This window comes from Anomalospiza imberbis, chromosome 1, assembly GCF_031753505.1.
Source record: "Anomalospiza imberbis isolate Cuckoo-Finch-1a 21T00152 chromosome 1, ASM3175350v1, whole genome shotgun sequence".
Classification (NCBI taxonomy): domain Eukaryota; kingdom Metazoa; phylum Chordata; class Aves; order Passeriformes; family Viduidae; genus Anomalospiza; species Anomalospiza imberbis.
This window is the reverse complement of record NC_089681.1, coordinates 72,051,118-72,068,462: the sequence shown is the minus strand read 5'-3', so window position 1 is coordinate 72,068,462 and position 17,345 is coordinate 72,051,118. Positions and strand designations below refer to the sequence as shown.

Below are 17,345 nucleotides of genomic sequence, written 5' to 3'. Positions count from 1 at the left end.
AGTGCATTTAGACAATTATGCCTTCAGCAATTACAGTCCTCTGGGAAATTGTTTTATTTCTTAGGGAATTTTCCTAAAAGGTAATATGGTAATTGTTTCACAAAGCACATTTAGGTAAACTTTTCAATGTTTTCAGTGTGGATTCAGCTATAGACTTTTGTGATTCAGGAGTATTAATTTATGCATCTTTTTCACTTTGCTTTTAAAAGCCTTTTATACTGCTGTATGCAAGAAACAAACAAACAAACAAAAAAAAGTGTAAGCCAGAAATTCTGTTTATATAATCTGCATGAAGAAAATGATAAAACTTTTTAAACCAGTGTTTTTTTTTGAGAAAAAATTATTGAGTTGTAAGCCTGTGTGCTTTTGTTATAACAGCTGGGTCAGTTTAAGCTTGTTTTTGACCTTAGGTTCCCTTGTTCCCTCTAAACTTTTTGAGGCCTCAGAGCTCACTCAGTTCATGGGAAGTCTGACAGGGAGGAGGAGGACACTGGCAGTGTTTGGAGAAGCACTCTGAGTATTTCTAGATACCCAGCTGTCACAAATTCTTCTTCATATACTTAGGAGGAGACAAGCTCCAGTAATTTTTGCTAAATGTTTTATTCCCCTCCCTTTTTTTCAGCTTCACTTTTTTAACAGGAAGAAATTTGTGAAGTTCTGTTTTGCTTCAAGTACCCTTCTGCTGGTCCTGCTTCATCTGGTGAAGTGCTGGACTATTGAGGACTGTGACCAGTGCTTAGCAAAAGCTTTAAACCATTAAGCAGTTGCTCTTTGCAGCCATTTTCCTGTAGAGTTTAACTTTTTCAAAATCCATCTTGAAAAGCTTGTGTTCATGTTGGGAAAAGAGCAGCTTCTTCTACAGCCTCTGCATAGTATGCCAAGAGCTGCAACTGATTTAAAACGAAGGTTCATAAAGTCCAACAAGGTCTATTCTAAATAGGCTCTGAGTATAAGTAAAGCATTTCAGGCACATCAGAGGTGAAGATTCTGTCCATCATCATGTATCTAGAAGCTGAGGGAGTTGCAACTAGTGATCAGGCCTCTGCAAAAGAGAGCGCAAAGGAGTCATTGCTGGTGTTTTCCCTTGCGTTCAGGATGGCATTTTTGCACTTCATTTACAGTCTGAGGACTACTAGCTGGGAAAATAACAGATCAAACACAGAGCATACAGTGGTCCTTGTCCTAGGGCCATTGTTTTTTCATGAGTTTGGTGGCAACAGTGTTTTTGTAATCAGATCTCAGTCAATTGTGATTTGTGACTGCTACTTTGCAAGTGAAGTACTTTAAACATCTTGATGGTGATGTGATTAATCATTTATCATTCTTACAGGCTTAATTTTGGTGTTTTTTTGGAAGAGTTTTTTTTTTTGTTTGTTTTAGTTTGGTTTTTTATAGTGCTTGGCACAGAGATTGTGGTCCCTTATGGGGCCTCTTTTTTGCAGTATTTGCTTCTTGCAATTAAAAGAAACTGTTCTCTGTTCTGGTTAACCCCTTGAACACGGTCTCATTTTGTTGGTTATTGTTGTTGCTGTTGTCCCTCCATTCTTGTCTTCAGTTTCCAGATTGTTCTGAATCATGACTGTGACTGATATTTTTCCACTTTTCTCCAAATGTGTGCTCTTTATTGACAGCAGTTTTAATTGTAGGGTCTGTAATGTTCAGTTCTTCACAAGGAAGGGACTTGAATTTGCCTGGTAGAGAAGGAGAAAGCAATTGTCCTGTAGAGTGACTTTGCTCCTTGACTCTAAATGCATCTCAGATTCTGAACTTCTGTATCCTGGTAGCATCCTAGACAAGGATGCAGTAGTGTCTCTGGAGATACCTTCTATTTTAGAAGCCAAAAAGACACTGCAGTGTGTGTATGCCTGGATATTAGAAAACTGGGCTTCTCTTAAATATTGCCTTGGGACTTCTGCTGTTGCCTTTCTTTTATATGCCTTTCTTTTTTCTCTTAAAATGCTGCAGCATTTTATTTTTAAATGAAAAATGTTTCTTGGTGTGAGTTCCCAACTAAACTGTAGGTGATGCTCATGACTAGGGATGAAAGTTAAGGCAATTTTCTAGCAGCTGATTTTTCCCCATTGCTTTATAATAAAATATTTAAAGATTTGTAATGGTTTGGATGACCATGCTAAATGATTCTGTTATTGTTCTGTATTTTATATATGTATGTGTGTGTTACAAATACTTCATTTTTAAGGGTGATGGGAGATGAAGTTGGAAATAGTACCTACAAATTTCTTCTTCTGTTTAAGTGTGGATTACCTGTTCAAGCACTCACAATAAAGTATAATTAAATGGTTTTCTCTTGTGTTTAGGACTGGTGGTGATGGTTTTACTTGTGCTTTCTTTTGTTTACCTACTCCTTAGTATTAAAATTGATGTTCTAGGAAAGGGAAATACAGTGCAAAAAAAAAGGGAATCTGGCATCCATACAAATAATTGTAAATATTGTCTCCTTTTGTGGCTGGACATTACCAGGTTTTCTTAGGACTTTAGTGAGAGTTTAGTAAAAATAAATTGTTTAATTAAAATAAATGCTGGATTGGATTAAGGGATGATTTTCATCAAGTTTCATATTTACTTTGTATTTTAAACATATTTCCCCTTTTGGTTCAATTGAATAATCCATGACATAGGAGTTCTTAGAGCTGTTTTGTTGGAATAAGTTATGGGGTTTCTTTTAAATGAAAATCCATGAGGGAACTCAAAGCTTGTCATCTGCAGAATGAGGTACTAGCATTTTAAATTAGGTTTTGATTTGAGTGTGTTCTGGAGAAAACTATTTCAAAATATGGCAGATGATGTATTTAAAAAGAATTTCAGAAGAGTTGCAGTGCTATTTGAAGTCTAATTTGACCAACCTTTCTATTCAGAAAAGTGTTCGAGAGCTCCATGAGACTACTTTGTTTTTGTTGCTCTTTGCAATGATAAGCTAATGGGATAATCCAAGATAAGTAATGAAGAATTACATTGTAAAATTAGATAATTAATAGAGGGCAATAAAACTCTGAAAACCTTTGAAGTGTGGGCCATTTGCTACTTTTACCATATGTCTGAAGTTCTAGTAGACCAATGCCTAAATTAATATCAAAACAGAATCAATGATGCAGTGTATCTTTGAGCAGAAGTATTAGTTCTGTGGAAGCGGAAGAGCATTCAGTATTCAGTAAATATAAAGAATTTTGCATCTTGGTCAGTTTTCATGAGGATCAGTTGTAACTATTGCCGTGCAAACAAGAGTTTAACCATATCTTCATGTACGTCTGTCTTGTATAAGTCTGGAACCCATTTTGAGGGGTAGAGAAGCAATTGAAATGATGTAACTTGTCTGAACTGAGGAAGCTGTCAAATCCATCCAGAGGTGTTATGTGATAGTTCTCCCTTCCTCATGTCTCAAGTCTAATTTGTTTCAGAGGACCTTATTGCATTTTGTAATATATAAATAGAACCATTTTGTGATACAGTTGATTTAAAAATAGGACTGTCTGGAAAGAAAGGCAGAGCAGATGAATGCTCATCTGCTGTAGAATGAAATTATTGGAAATGTTGGATTCATTAAAAATTTAGTTCCCTCACTAGCTCTCTCAGTATTTTAAGGGTGAGCTTCATCCTGCACTGTCAGTATTTCTTATGAAATTGACTACTCCTCATTGGTCCTTTGGGAAGATTTATTGGTATTCAAAGGCCAAAATTGGAATTTAATCACTTCCAGCCCTGTTTATTTGGTGTTTTGTGGAGACCAGTGGGAATGCTTATAGTAATCTGAATGCAATTTCTACCATGGCTGCTACTCTCCAACTCTCCATGTTCATTTGCCATTAAGGGGACATCTCTGGCATCCTTAGGGAATCTTTTTTCCCTAAGGAAGTGGATCATACATCACAAGTAGTATGTCTGTAAAAACAAATTGAAAGAAAGTAAAAGCTGCTCCCGTTGGTTATGCTGTTGCAAATGAAGGTGATACTTCTGAGGCAATTTTTTTAAAGTGCATCCTAAAAAAGGGGTGCTAAACTTACGTTATTTTTCTGACTTTTTCAGTTTTTTTCTTCCTTCAACTCTTTTACACAGAGGCAAGTAAAAGAGCAAAATATGCTTGAGGGAAAACTAATGCAGAATGGGAGAAAATACCTGAAGATATTGTGTTCCTGTGCAATATATAGCACATACAGTTGGCAGGACTAGGTAGGCAACTAACAGGGTTTTAGACAGGTTTCCCTACAAGATTTCCGCTCTGCAGTTTGGGAAGTCACAACTTAGGTACTCTTGAGCAGCTTTTTTAGACATTGCATCCCATTGTACTGATAAGATGCCTTGAAAAAGAGCTTTGCTAATTTTACCATATCGCTGTCAAAAGACTTTGACATTTCTAAAGGTGTCACTGAACAGGATATCAGGAAGATATTATGATAACTGTAATTTTCTTCTTGAGCTTCCCCTTGTTAATTTTAGCTTTTATTTAGAAAACTGATTTTAACTTGCAAACTGCAAGCCAAACTTGGAACCTGAAAAATACCCAACGGAAATCTTAAATCATGGAAAAAAAAAGGAAACCATACTGCACATAGGCTATGCATCCAGAACAATTTTCTGTAGTGACTTTTCTAACTTAGAGATGTTTCAAGACATGCAGAAATGGGGCATGATTTGGGACGTTGTCAGGAAACGGCAAATAGAACTGCCTCCTGTGGCGGTTTTAAGCATGTAAGAATGTCTAAACAAGAACAAGATTCTTAGTGCTGCGTTTATTAACCTCCCACTTGATGACTTGTCTTATCCTTTCCATTTCAGTATTAATTTTGATTTCATTCAGTTACTGAATCATGATTTCCCCCTCTTCTCTGCCTTAATTCTTGCCTCTCCAGTGGGCTCTGCTATTGTGTTTACCGACTATGCAGTTCTTTCCCACTAATGCTCTCTATAACAAAATGAGCTGTTTTCTTGACTACCTGATAAAAAAGTAGATGATCCTTATACTTTGAAAAAAAGGAAGGCAGCCTGTAACCTAAAACTGGTTTGTCAAGAAATGTTTATTGGAGTCTTTCATTCTTAGTATTTTTCTGTGCTGCCCTTCAGTGCATAGGAGGAATTACTGAGCTACAGGAGGGTAGGTACTGCTTTGTGTTTTGTGCATGTAAGCTGCATTCTACCAGCTGCATATCAACAACCTGCCATAACAAGATGTGTAAAATAAAGTAAAAACAGAGTGCTCATCTTTTCTTTTTCCCTGATGTTTGATCTCTGCCTTGAGATCTGCCCTGCGCTGCATCCCAAACCACTTTGACTGTCTGATTTGCTTTACAAACTTTGAGATTTTAGCCATGAAGTACAAGGCCCATAGGTGTTCTGGACAAAAATATGTTCCAGCAAGAAAGTAGAAAAACCTTTCACATTTTTTCCTAGTATTTCCCAGTAGTAGCACATAAAGCAGTGTGAAAGACCTATTTCTGGGTAGAGAAAATTTTCTTCAAAAGCTGCATCTGAACCATGACCTTAAGAGGATTTTTTCAGGTAATGAGGAGGGACTGTAACGTAGGTTAAAACTGTATAAAAAAAATGTTTTTCTGAATTTGGAGCCTAATTTTGGGCAGCTGGGGAGGTGTATTTTATCTCTCAAAGACGAAGTTCTCCAGATGTAACACAGTTAAGAATATGACTTAAATCTTAATAGAGGAAATGTCTGAAGAAAACTCTTTGCATAGAGATGTGTGGACACAAACAAAAGCAAAAGGCATATTTTAGCTTAATTTTGACTGGCAATGGAGGGTAACAATAAACTGGTTTTAGCTTTCATTATTACAAAAGGAGAAGGGGTATGAGAAATTAACAGAACTGAAGGTGGGGTATTGCTTTTTTTTTTTTAAATAGATTGATTTTGGTGGAGAAAAGACTCTTCTATTAACAGTAAAATGTAGTCCTCAGACCAGTTCAAACAGTTGCATAATTTTAAGTTGATTAAGATAGATAGAGCAGAACAAAGAAGCTTTTACCAGAGTATCTGCTGAGTGCTCTGCTAGGATGCTCCCGTTTTCAGTAAGTCAAGGTTGCATATTTGAAAAGAAATGATCCCTTTGCATTAAGTCCTTTTTCCTGTGGCTAAAAGGAAGAAAAAGTTTAAGTTGGAATTTTGTTTAACTGGAGCCTTTATTATTGCTAAGAATTTCCAAGTGAGAGAACCAGAGGGGCCTCCTGATTTGCAAAATGATGTGCACTTCTGGGCCAGCACTGACTGTGTGGCATGATGGCAGAATGTCTCCCACATGCTTACACATTTTTATTCAGTTTTTTTCTCATCTGTGATGATGGTAAGGTAATACAATTTTTTTTCAAAATGTTATGTATTTTTAAAAATCCTATTACTTTAATGTTATCCTGTTTAAATCTCATTTTAACTTTGTGTTTATATGGGAAAATGTAGTATAACCTTCTGTGTGGTCTAATTTTCATTTGTGATCTCTGTGTATCTGTACTGCCTCCAGCGTGAAGTCATGTGAGAGCCAAGTTAATTTGTTTTGGAGAAATTCAGACACTGGGGTAGAAAGTGAGAAAATAAGTTTTGGGTAGAAGCCCTGACAATTGTAGCATGGGCACCAACTATATGTGTTTAGTCTGTGGTAGAGTTTGAAACTTATCTTAGACAAAGTGTGATTATCTCACAAATTTATCTGTGGTGCAGTTTCTCTTTGCTTTGTTGCATTGTTTCAAGTTATCTTACCTTTGAAAGATGATGAGAACTTTGGAATATGGCAGCTTTTCCAGCAGTATTGTTTGTATTTCTGGAGGGAGTACCAGTCTTAAAATTAGGATTTCCATATGAAGTTTGGGTGTGTCTTTGATGTTTCTTCTGCTTGTTTGTACTATTTATTTCCTGCAGTCATTCTAGGAAAATTTTAGGGGCTTGCTCTGATGCAGATGTTCTAAACCAAATATCTCTTTCTTCATATATAATTACAGGAGATCAGAAACAGTGGAATCATACAAATCCTTGCAGATAAATTTAAACAGCACATGCATCCTACTATTCTGCCCTAGTAAGCAAAATCTTTGTTTCACAATTCCAATTCTTGGACATTGCTAATGGTGTTTCTAATAGGAGTTTCCTGTTAATTGGTGAGTTTACTGCAGTTAGTTGTCTATGTATTACTTATTCATACTGTTACGTTGTGAATTAACATCGAAATTTTAAGTGTTGCTTGGTGAATTGTCAAAGATAATGAGAGCCAATACCTGATACTGAAGTTAATACTGCATTTTAATAAATGTGCCTCAGGACAATGTGCCTGTGCCTCTGCATATTTTCCTGCATAAGTTCTCCCAGAGCTTGAGAACCAAAACTGTTGCATCCAGGCTGGGTTCAGTTAGGGCTTTTAATAATTGTTAGTTAGATCGGTTCTATGTACCCCTATTTTCCCCTTAAAATTGTTCACTCCAAGCTGTCTGCTATAGGAGCTTTCATATGTCAATCTTGTAACCACTCCCCTTCCCCTTGGAAAGTTCCTTGTCAATTACCCCACCTCTGCAATCCCATTTGTCCCAGAACCCTGTACATACCCCTGTTATGTTCCCATAGGTTGCTGTGTTCCGTGTCACTCCCCTGTTGTCTGTCCCCATTGGGCGAGGGGGGCTTCCACCCCTGTTGGCCTGCCCCCTATTTAACCCCCTGCTCCCTGTGCCCCAGCACCATTTTGCCCATGCGGGCTCGGGAACAACTGCTTTGTCCACTGTTGCAGCCACGCGGGAATAAACAGTTCTCAGCCACGTGGGCAGAGTGCTCCCTTCTCTCACCCTTTGTCTCACCACAGCGTCTGGCTACGGCGCGGCAGACCCACGCGGAGGCTCAGCCCTAGAGCTCCGCACACACGTGGCGGCCCCGGTCTCTGCCGAGAGCAGCATGCCAGCCGGGCACCCACAGCTGCCCAGGACCAGGGCAAAGAAAAACTGAACGGCGCAAAAACTCCAGATCAACCTCAGCGCCAGCTACCAAAATCTCCTGCTCTCTTTTGTGTTATGTTTTTGTATGAAAATGAAATCCCAAACAAACTTGAAATACAGGAACCAAAATCAGATCCAGGTATTCTTACTCAGCTGCCTGAGGTGAATGTGGAATCCTGTAATTCATGCTCTGCTTAGTGTGGATGTAATAAGTTAATTAAAAATAAGTATAAATTCTGTGGATTTGAGACACAGGAGGAAGGAGAGCTGTGAAAGGAATTTCACTGTGGGCACAGTGCTGAGCAATTCTGAGACCTGTTGCCTGCTATTTTAATCCTAGTGTGCAGCAAAGCATAGGAGGTGTTTGTTTTCAGTGATAGTTTATGATGAGCTAGGCATTGTAATCAAAGTCTTGACAGGGATCCTACTTGTATATTAAAACTCTTCTTCCTTAATCTTGTTAGTACCGAACACAAGAAAAAAAATCTGTTGAGGAGCTAGGAGCTTGGAAATTATTGTGTGTGTCTGCCCTGGGATGGTGCCCAGGACTGAAATATTTACCTCTTTCTATTTGCTTAGCCTGAGGCATTTGTGATTGCTTCAGCGCGGTGAGCAGCCAGGGAGATGGGAGCGTCTGTGCATGTTAGGTGGCAAAGGGAGGGATAGGCTGCTAGAAGAATGCCAAAGCATTGCATGCTTGCATTGCTGATGGGGAAAACATTTGGCCCTGGGTAAGAGTATTTCAGACAAGGCTTGGAATATGTCCATATCACAACCACCATATTTTTGCTATCTCTACAGTCACCAAAAAAAAATGAACCCCAAACTCCACAACATTCAACTTCATGCTGAAGAGAGAGTAGAAGAGCTAAGGATCTTGCTGGGGAAAGCAGGGAGCATCTATCACTTTGGGATTTATGGTACCAGATGGAGTGTGCTGTGTGTTCTGGCTCCAGTGATGGATATGTTAAGTTTTGTCTTTCTCTCATGCATGCTGAGATGGAAGAAGGGAAAGCATCCATTACTGAAGGAGAGCAATCAAAGCCAGAAAAAAAAAATAAACACAGAATATAAAAGCACCGTAGACAAAGAAACTGTTGTTACTTCTCTCTCTCAGATCATAAATGATTTCAATACATTTGGGCTGGGAACCTAAACGGTATAAAGTTTGTTGATGAGTTGTACCAACCAATGTATAACACACACACACTCCCCTCCGCACCCCAGCCCCCTTCCCATAAGGTTTAAGAATTCTCCCCCCATTTGGAAAATCAGATTACAAGTAAATTTTTTCCCTGGTACATAAAAATAAAATTTATAGACTTACCTAGGACTTGATGTGATCTCCTGTATTTAAAATGGAATGGATAGGATTTTTTTTAAATAATTTTGGAACACTTAGACTAACAAAGTGGATAAGCCAGCTTTTGGAATAAACCGACGTGTAAAAACTGGCATTTTTAAACACTGTACATTGTAATTGCATTTTGTTGGGATATTATTACTTCAGCTGCACAATTATGGGAGTCTGCTGCATATTAGCAGATACTTTTCCAATAACCTCAGGCTATATGCACTGAGTTGGATTTTCCTCTTCAGATTATCATCTTGGATTCTCCCAGATTACATACCACTGCTTTTTTTTTTTTTTTTTTTTCTTTCTCTGTAGCAATGCATGCTGTAAGCAATAGTGAGTGTAATACTTTCTGCATTGTTAGGCAGTGAACATTATCAGCAGCTGCAATATTCAGGCTTAGCCTTTTTGTTATTATTTGGCATCTGCAGTACCTACATGAATCTGTTCAGTCCTGTTTCTTCAGAAGGCAGCTGGGCTCTCTGACTGAGAGAATACAACCATAAAGGTTTCCTGTAATTTTCACTACCCTCAGGAGTTCAGTCTTAATTGGAACTGTGGTGTTTCCAGCGCAGTTCACTGAGATGTATGAAAACTTGCATTTCATTTAAAGAACGTAGGTTATATTAAAAGATGTCTTCACATTTTATAATGGTGAAATGGGGTCAGATCAAAGTTTTCCAAGATACACCACAGATCAGTTCCTGAGTGAGAGCTATAATCCATGTCTCATAACCCCAAGCTTCATCCTTGGTCTGGTACCAAGCAGATGTCTCTGAATTAATTATGCTACAGAAAACATATCAGCTGGTATACTGCAGTACAGCAAATGTATTTCAGAATAGTAAATAAAATCTAGGACTTCCCTGGGGCTTGTGAACTTTTTTTTCTTTAGGGGGTGTCTGTCATCTAAATTTCATTTGAATTTTTTAAAACTGAAATGAAAAGGCTCACTGGCTTTTGCCAAAGGTCAGAGAAAACAATATTTTTATGGTTATATATTTAAAGATGCATTTGCTAAGGACTGATCTTCCATGATACCCATAGTTTTGGTTTTACCTTTCTTAGCTTACTTGCCACCTTTGGGAAATAAAGGAGCCTTGTACTGGTTAATGAAAGAAAGGAAGCAGCTGTTTCATGCAGACTAAATTACTGGGAATTCAGTTTTGGTTTTTTCCCCAAATTTTCACAGATTTTGGAAAACATGATGATCGATAAAATTTAAGATTTACATGCTAGTATCAGCTGCCAGCATGTCACTTAAATCAGATAATCAGTTAAGACATGAAATTACTTGGAAGAATTCCAGAAAAGGAATGATGTTTTATTCCAAGAGTACTTGTGCTCCTGTCTGGGTGGGTGGAGTGATGCTGAGAAAATGATAGAAGAGGTAGAAGCAGTACAGTGCTGCATATTGGGGAAGAAAGGAGATTTCTTGAGAAGACCATTGCAGGGTATCCTTCTGCAACATTAAAATGAATATGCACAAAAACAAACACACAAAGCCAAACCAAAATGAACAGGAAAACTACAAACCAAACACAATGCATCTATTGAGTTTCATCCTAAGGACACTCAAAAATGCTAGAAACATTTATTTTTATCTAAGTCTTGTAGAGACACACACAGAAAAAAAATCGTATACATATGCTACAGTGTTCAATAATTCTTTTCTTTGACTTGCATTATAAAATTGATTTCTCTGATCATGACATTCTTGGCCTTTTGTGTCCTCAGTACTAACATTGTTTGGCTGAAAGGTACTAAAATGTGTTATTCTTGTCAGTATCCTGGAACTGGAAAAGTCTACCTGGATCATCAAACCAGTGAAAATCAGGTTCAGAAAACCATGTAAAAGTTTGGAGATGTGTAGGCAGCAAATACCAGTGGCAACAGAGCACTATAGACTTCAGTAAAAGGCCAGGGAAGCACAAGGATAAATGGCATCACACTCAAGAATAAAGATTTTCAGAAGTTTTGCTGTCAAACTCAAGGAGATAAGAGTTGTATCAGAAGTGATTTATTTTGAATAAAATTACTCAGTTGTGTAATTTGCAGAAAGTTGGATAAAGGCCATGTTTCTCCTGCTCTTTGAAGTCTTCATGAAAAACATGACTTCAGTGGGAGCAAGACCACAATAATTTCTCTTTTATTACTGTTTTTCTCCATCTCTACCATTTTAAACTAGGTAATACTGTTTGTTCTGTCAGCAGTCTTAATAATGTATTATACTTTAAAAATGACTATTTTGGGATCATGGTGAGGTTTTTGGAAGAACTAAGTGCTGCTGCTATTGGACTATAAATCTGTGGTGGTTAGTTAAAAGGCTAAATGAAGATTAACAGGTCCAGTCACTTTGACCTCGATGAAGTTAAAACAAGTAGCAGGGCAAGTTCAGTGGCTTTAAATGAGTTGTTATTATTAGTCAAATCCCTGCAAATCCAGATAAACGTTATGTCATTCTGTTTTGTAATCTTCATGCAGAGAACTCTGGCTGACTGGTGACTTCACATATTTTGGTCTGTGCTTTCCTGCTAGCAGTATGTTTTCTGTCCTGGCACTCGAGTCTCTGCATCTCTTCTATTTTGGCCTAAAGGAGTCTGTTCTGGTTATTTTGACTTTACCATGCCTATGGAGTCAGCCTGACAAACTCAGGATGAATCAGATCTTCTGCTTATGTGATTGCATGTGCCCGTGTGTGTGTGCACATGTCCACAGCTGTTCATGCCTGAGAGCTTGTGCTCAGTAAGGTGAGAACAAAGCTGGAACTTAAGAGAGTCCAGGTACTGCTCTGCTTCTGCTCCGCAGTGTGTGTTTGCAGGTGTCTGTCTGTTTGGGATGCATTTGTATGGGCTGGTTCTGTGGTCTCAAGCAGTGGTGGCTGGGACATGTTCAAGGATGTTATTGAGTTTTCATCTGTTCTGCTTCGTCTGTTCTGCTTCATCTGTTCATCTGTTCTGCTGTTCCCCCCAAAAAAAATCCCTACATTTATTTTATTTTGGTTATATTCTGCCCAATATTGTGATTTGGAAAGCATATAAACAAAATGCAGATTTATAATAAGCCTATTCCTATTTCTTTCATGTTTCTTATGCCTAGATTCTGCTCTATAATTGCCATCTTTCTATGTGCATTCTTTAGTCGAGCAAATAAGCTGGATTTAATGAGATCTTTTTCCTTATGCAAGGACATCTTCAGCATGAAGAAAGAAAGATAAGTAGTAATATTTGCTAGCATATATCATAAGGAGAAATGCTAGTGTTTGTAGATGGAACACAAGGTAGTAGATTGCAGTTGCAACCATTCATCCTTGATTGATTCCTGAAAGTAAGATATATTTGTGTAATGCAGGCATGTTTTGGAGGAGGGAAAGAGGAAGGAGAATACTTTTATCTTTTTATTCTTACTCTTTTCCTCTCCCTTTCTCAGTTTAGATACATTTTCAATTTTGACAAGATTTTCTTTCTTGCCAGATATCAACAAAAGCAGAGAATGTGTTCAGTAGTATTTTAATTAGTAAGTGAAGTTTACTTATATTTTTTCAGTTCTCCTGTGCATAGATGGTGAGAACTCTGAAGTCTGGAAAAGCCCCATCTACCTGGTGTCCCTAACACTTCTATTTTTGCTTCACTGGCATCATCCACAGTCACTTGGAGCAGCTTCCTTAACTCAGGTTGTCAACTTTGTGGATTAAAAGCCAATGCTGGCTGGTGAAATGATGTGGAGCTGGCATGTTCTTATCCCACTCAGTGTCCTTTTTTGTCTTGTGAGGTGAGCAGGGGTTGTCATTAGGTGCTGTGTGAAGATCCTGAGTGCCTGGGCAAACTCCCAGCTGTCTGGGTGAGGTGAGGTTCTGCTGTGGCACACTGCCTGAGCAGTGCTGTGCAGCTGCAGCAGAAGTGGGAAGCCTCGGCGTGCAGACGAGCCACAGTGTCTAGACATGCTGTGATTGTTTCTTTCCTCAGTTTCGTGTGGAGCCAAATATCTTTTCAGGTGTAACAGACAGATGTGGGCACAATGCCTGCACCCATGCAATAGCAAAAGTGGAAACTGCGTGTGCGCTCTCCGTGATGCCACTGCCACATTAAATCACGCTGCTTGCTCATACCAGTGACTTTTGTACCATATCCTATCAGCAGCAGGAACCAGCCCTCCCATGTATTTTGCTTTAAATCTTGTGACGATTTCTTGAAACCTTCCTTCCACTAGTATACATCAATATCTATTTTTATCTGTTTGCAAAAGTCTCCTTGCTGCCCCATTCTTCTAAATTAGTGGGCTCCTGTGTTTGTCATAGAGAGTAGGTACAAACAGCTTTTTGAGAAGTGAGTTTGTATGTTGCTTTTCCTGACCATTTTCATAGAAGTTTTTGTGTTATACTGAAACTGATCATCCATTCCAGAAGTCATTTTGAAAGGAAAGAGTGGGAGACAGAGGCATGAAGCAAAGCCACTCTAGCCTTTTTATTTTCGCAACTGATGCTAAACCAAAGCAAAAGTAAACTAAAACATGATTGCATACCTTCCAGTAAAATAATTGATGGGTTTTTTTGCAGTTAGACTTCTAATTTTGGTGGCTTTATTTACAGTTTCAGTAAGACTGGTTTGGTGTGGGCTGTGTAGACTGAGTTAGCCTAATTTTAGCTTAAATTAGTGAATACTCAGGGTAGTTTCTGGTGTAATCCTACCCACAACATGTACTGTATTGTGCTTGATGAGAGTGCCACCACAGTCACAGGAGTAGCAGAGCTGCCATATGAAGAAGTGTAAGGGAAGCAAGACCTGAATCTGTAGAAATATTTTACGAATAAGTTTTTTGTGTGCATGCATGTTTTCCCTAAATCTGGGAAAGATGCTGCTTTCAAGCTTTGTTTAGGTAATTATTAGGTTAGAATAAAAGTAATAATACTCAGGCTTTTATTTTGATCAAATAAAATCTGATGTACTTATGGAGAAATAAGAATCATGAAGTGAGTGGGGGGGGCAGTGGGCAGGTTCAAGAGGTTATTGAATGCACTATAGTGTTAGGCTTGTTTAGGAAAATTGAGGTATACAGCCTTCTTTGTAATGTTTCAAAGTCTAATAATTCAGCTGCTCATTCTGGTGTAGTGAGTGCATACATAAATCACTAGCACAGTGCATCTTGGAGATGGGTTGCTTGTAGGTGTAGAACTTACCGCATGTTATAATTAATTACTTGACAGTCTGAATGTCTCAGAGTAGTTTGTCATCAACATGCGGGTAGTGATGGGTAGTTTGAGTGCTGAGGTGTTTGAGTATTCTCTGGTACTTAGTAGTATAAAAAAGCAGAATTTGGTCCTCTTCCAAGTTTTAAATTTGTCCTTGCCTTTCTGAAAAGTGGGAGGCAAAGAAAAGGTGATGCAATGTCTTGTTGAAAATATAAGCTTCTCCTACCACCTTGGACTGTGAAGTTGAAAGTGACTTTCTATCCTTTAGCTTCACTTGATCTCTATGCCTTGGAGTACACCATCTAAATCTGCTTTTGGCAACATCTACAGCAGAGTTTGACATCACTGAATTTCGTGGAAGGGTGTGTATATGTGCACATATGATTTAAACAATATGATATAAATTCATAATTTAGGATAAAATATGTAAATTATAATCTGAAGTACTTGATGATAGGGAGAATGGGATTCTTGAGAAATTTCGATGTGGTAAACATAAATCTGAATCTTTGTTGGCCAACCTGGAGAGTTCTTCTTGTTCCTATGACATTTCTAAACATTTCTATGGTTATGCATTTGGCAGACTTCCTGAGACTTTCATAGGTCAGGAAAGCATTGGGAAAAAAATCACAAACACTTCCAGTCAGCTAGTACAGTCATTTCATATAAGTGAGTAAACAGAGTGGAACAATGACTCCTTTTTTGCCTCATGTCTCTGTTCAGGTTCAAGGGTGAGCTGTTGATTGCTGGTGTATTTGTTCTGTTCTGTAGACGTTCTCAGTCTGGGAAACAAATGCTTTAATTGGACAGAGTACTACTGTTTTTTCTTGTGAAGTGCCTTTTTCTTGAGGTGTTGAGAGCAGGAAACTGCTATGTGATTCCTGTCTTGCTGTTTCAAGTAGAGATAACACTTGATTGATTAGCTGTACTTTCTTTGTTTCAATAAATAAAAAAGCAAGATAATTTTTTGAATATTTATGTTGTATTTGTCATTCCAGATGACGGGTTAATGTCTTGAAATGTGTTCAATGATACATCTCTCTCTCTCAAATGCCTTTTGTATTGTTTTGAGGTATTAGAGAGTAACAGTGTTTTTCTCTTGAACTTTGTTTTATGGAAAGGTGGAAGAATACTGAAGTCTTACCCACCTGAATTTTGTTATGGATTTTACTCAGGGACAGATTTAAGTCCATGTATTCGACATGTTTAATTTAGGGGTGTTAAGGCACCAAGGCAAAATTTTGTAGTAAGGATTTTTCTCAAATTCACGTCTTTTTGATAATTCTGCAGCAAGTATTCCTCTTCTGATTCTCATCCTAAGCTGCCAGATATTTTAAAACATGATTATTTTTTTTCCTATCTCTTTCTGTTTGGTTCTTGTTCACACTGTGTAGTTAAAGTGCCTTACATTTCTAATTTATTGACTTGAGAGACATGTTTTATGTCTGCAATAAATGTCTGAGAACTGCTGATGAGCTGCCTCCTCAATACCTATTATCTCTCTTCTGTGTTTCCTTAACTCCTAGGAGCCTCTAAAGTAGACCCAGGACCACACTTTGGCTCTGCACAAATGCTGAACAGAGGCAGTACGTGATTACAGAGGGATGGTGACTAAAAGGTGAGTAAGAGACTGTGTTTTGTTCAGTCAGTAGATGATAATGTCATGGAGAGATGATATCTGGAAAAAGACTTGTGATATGACTTTGTAGACCATTACAGTTGCTCTGCCTTTCTCTTTTCCCTAAGGTAAGGAAATTCAACAAATGGAAATGGGAGGAATGAAAGAAAAAGAGCCTTCAATCCTCCTCTGTTCTTCCTGTCTTAAATTATGCTCAACCTCAAAAAGGGAAACTATGTAAAAAAGGGGATGTTTGTTTACAGTGACACTGAAAGAGCAATTGAAGGAGTAACTTGTTTGAAGGTGACTATTTCAAGATGCTTTTTTGGTGGCTCCACACAAACACTTACCATCAATCTAAAAACATCTTAGGAAAAGGAAGCCTGTATAGCTAAATGACCAGGTAGAGGAGACTATTAAAAGCAAGAGGTCATATTAAAAAAAGCTGTGTCTGTGTTCAAAGAAGGAAATAAAACCAAAACATTCCCCTATCAGGCTAAACAGAAAGTTAATGAATGCTTTTTTCCACCACACCAAGAGCAGGACACCAGCTGGAGACTCTGTGTGGCCTGTGTATAATGACCTTGACAGGAACAATCCAAGATAAAGCCATGGCAGAAAACGGAGTGTGCATGTGCTCACCACTGAAAAGTCTGGAGTGGTTCCTGTTTTGGAAACCTTCTTATGGGAGTTTTAGGAGATTGCCTTTCTGGAGCAGATTTAATGTTCTCAATTTAATAGGTCCAGATGTAGTTTACTCAGTTGTTTTAGGAATGGTAGAGTGAAGTAGATCAGCTATTGACTGTGGCATACAGCCCCTTGCTTTTAACTGTCTCACCAGCTGAGTACTTGAAGATGTCTAATTTCATAACATATTTCAGAAAGCTTTCATGTGGACTCAGGGAGTCTAAAAACCAGTGAGTCTCCTGTTTAAACTGAGTGGATTAATTTAAAAATTAGATTAGTATCTCTGTTTTAGAGAGAACATTGAGTATTACAGTATAGATACTGAGAAAAGATTGATTTCTTTGAATAAAAGCCTGATTAAGAGGATGTCTAAGACCTGGTGAAGTGGTTAATATTAGCCTTCAACTGCTTGAAGGATGTTTACAAATATGATGGAGCCAATGTTCCTAGTTGTGGCAAACCAATAGCAAGAGGTTAACGTACACAGATTGCAAATTGAAATGTTCTGATTGGATGTTGTAGGTAAATCTTTTTCTGTAGGAGTGAAGTGCAGCACTGAATAAAAC

The 17,345-nt window shown here is 38.1% G+C and overlaps 1 protein-coding gene across 4 annotated transcripts in view; it reads left to right on the top strand.

Moving 5' to 3' along the window:
- SEMA5A (semaphorin 5A) overlaps positions 1-17,345 on the top strand; it is a 312,741-nt gene that overhangs the window by 65,654 nt on the left and 229,742 nt on the right. For all 4 annotated transcript variants that reach the window (XM_068196491.1, XM_068196502.1, XM_068196480.1 and 1 more), the window contains one exon: positions 16,001-16,092. The gene's annotated coding sequence lies outside the window, so the exon portion shown is untranslated. The remainder of the gene's footprint in view (positions 1-16,000; positions 16,093-17,345) is intronic.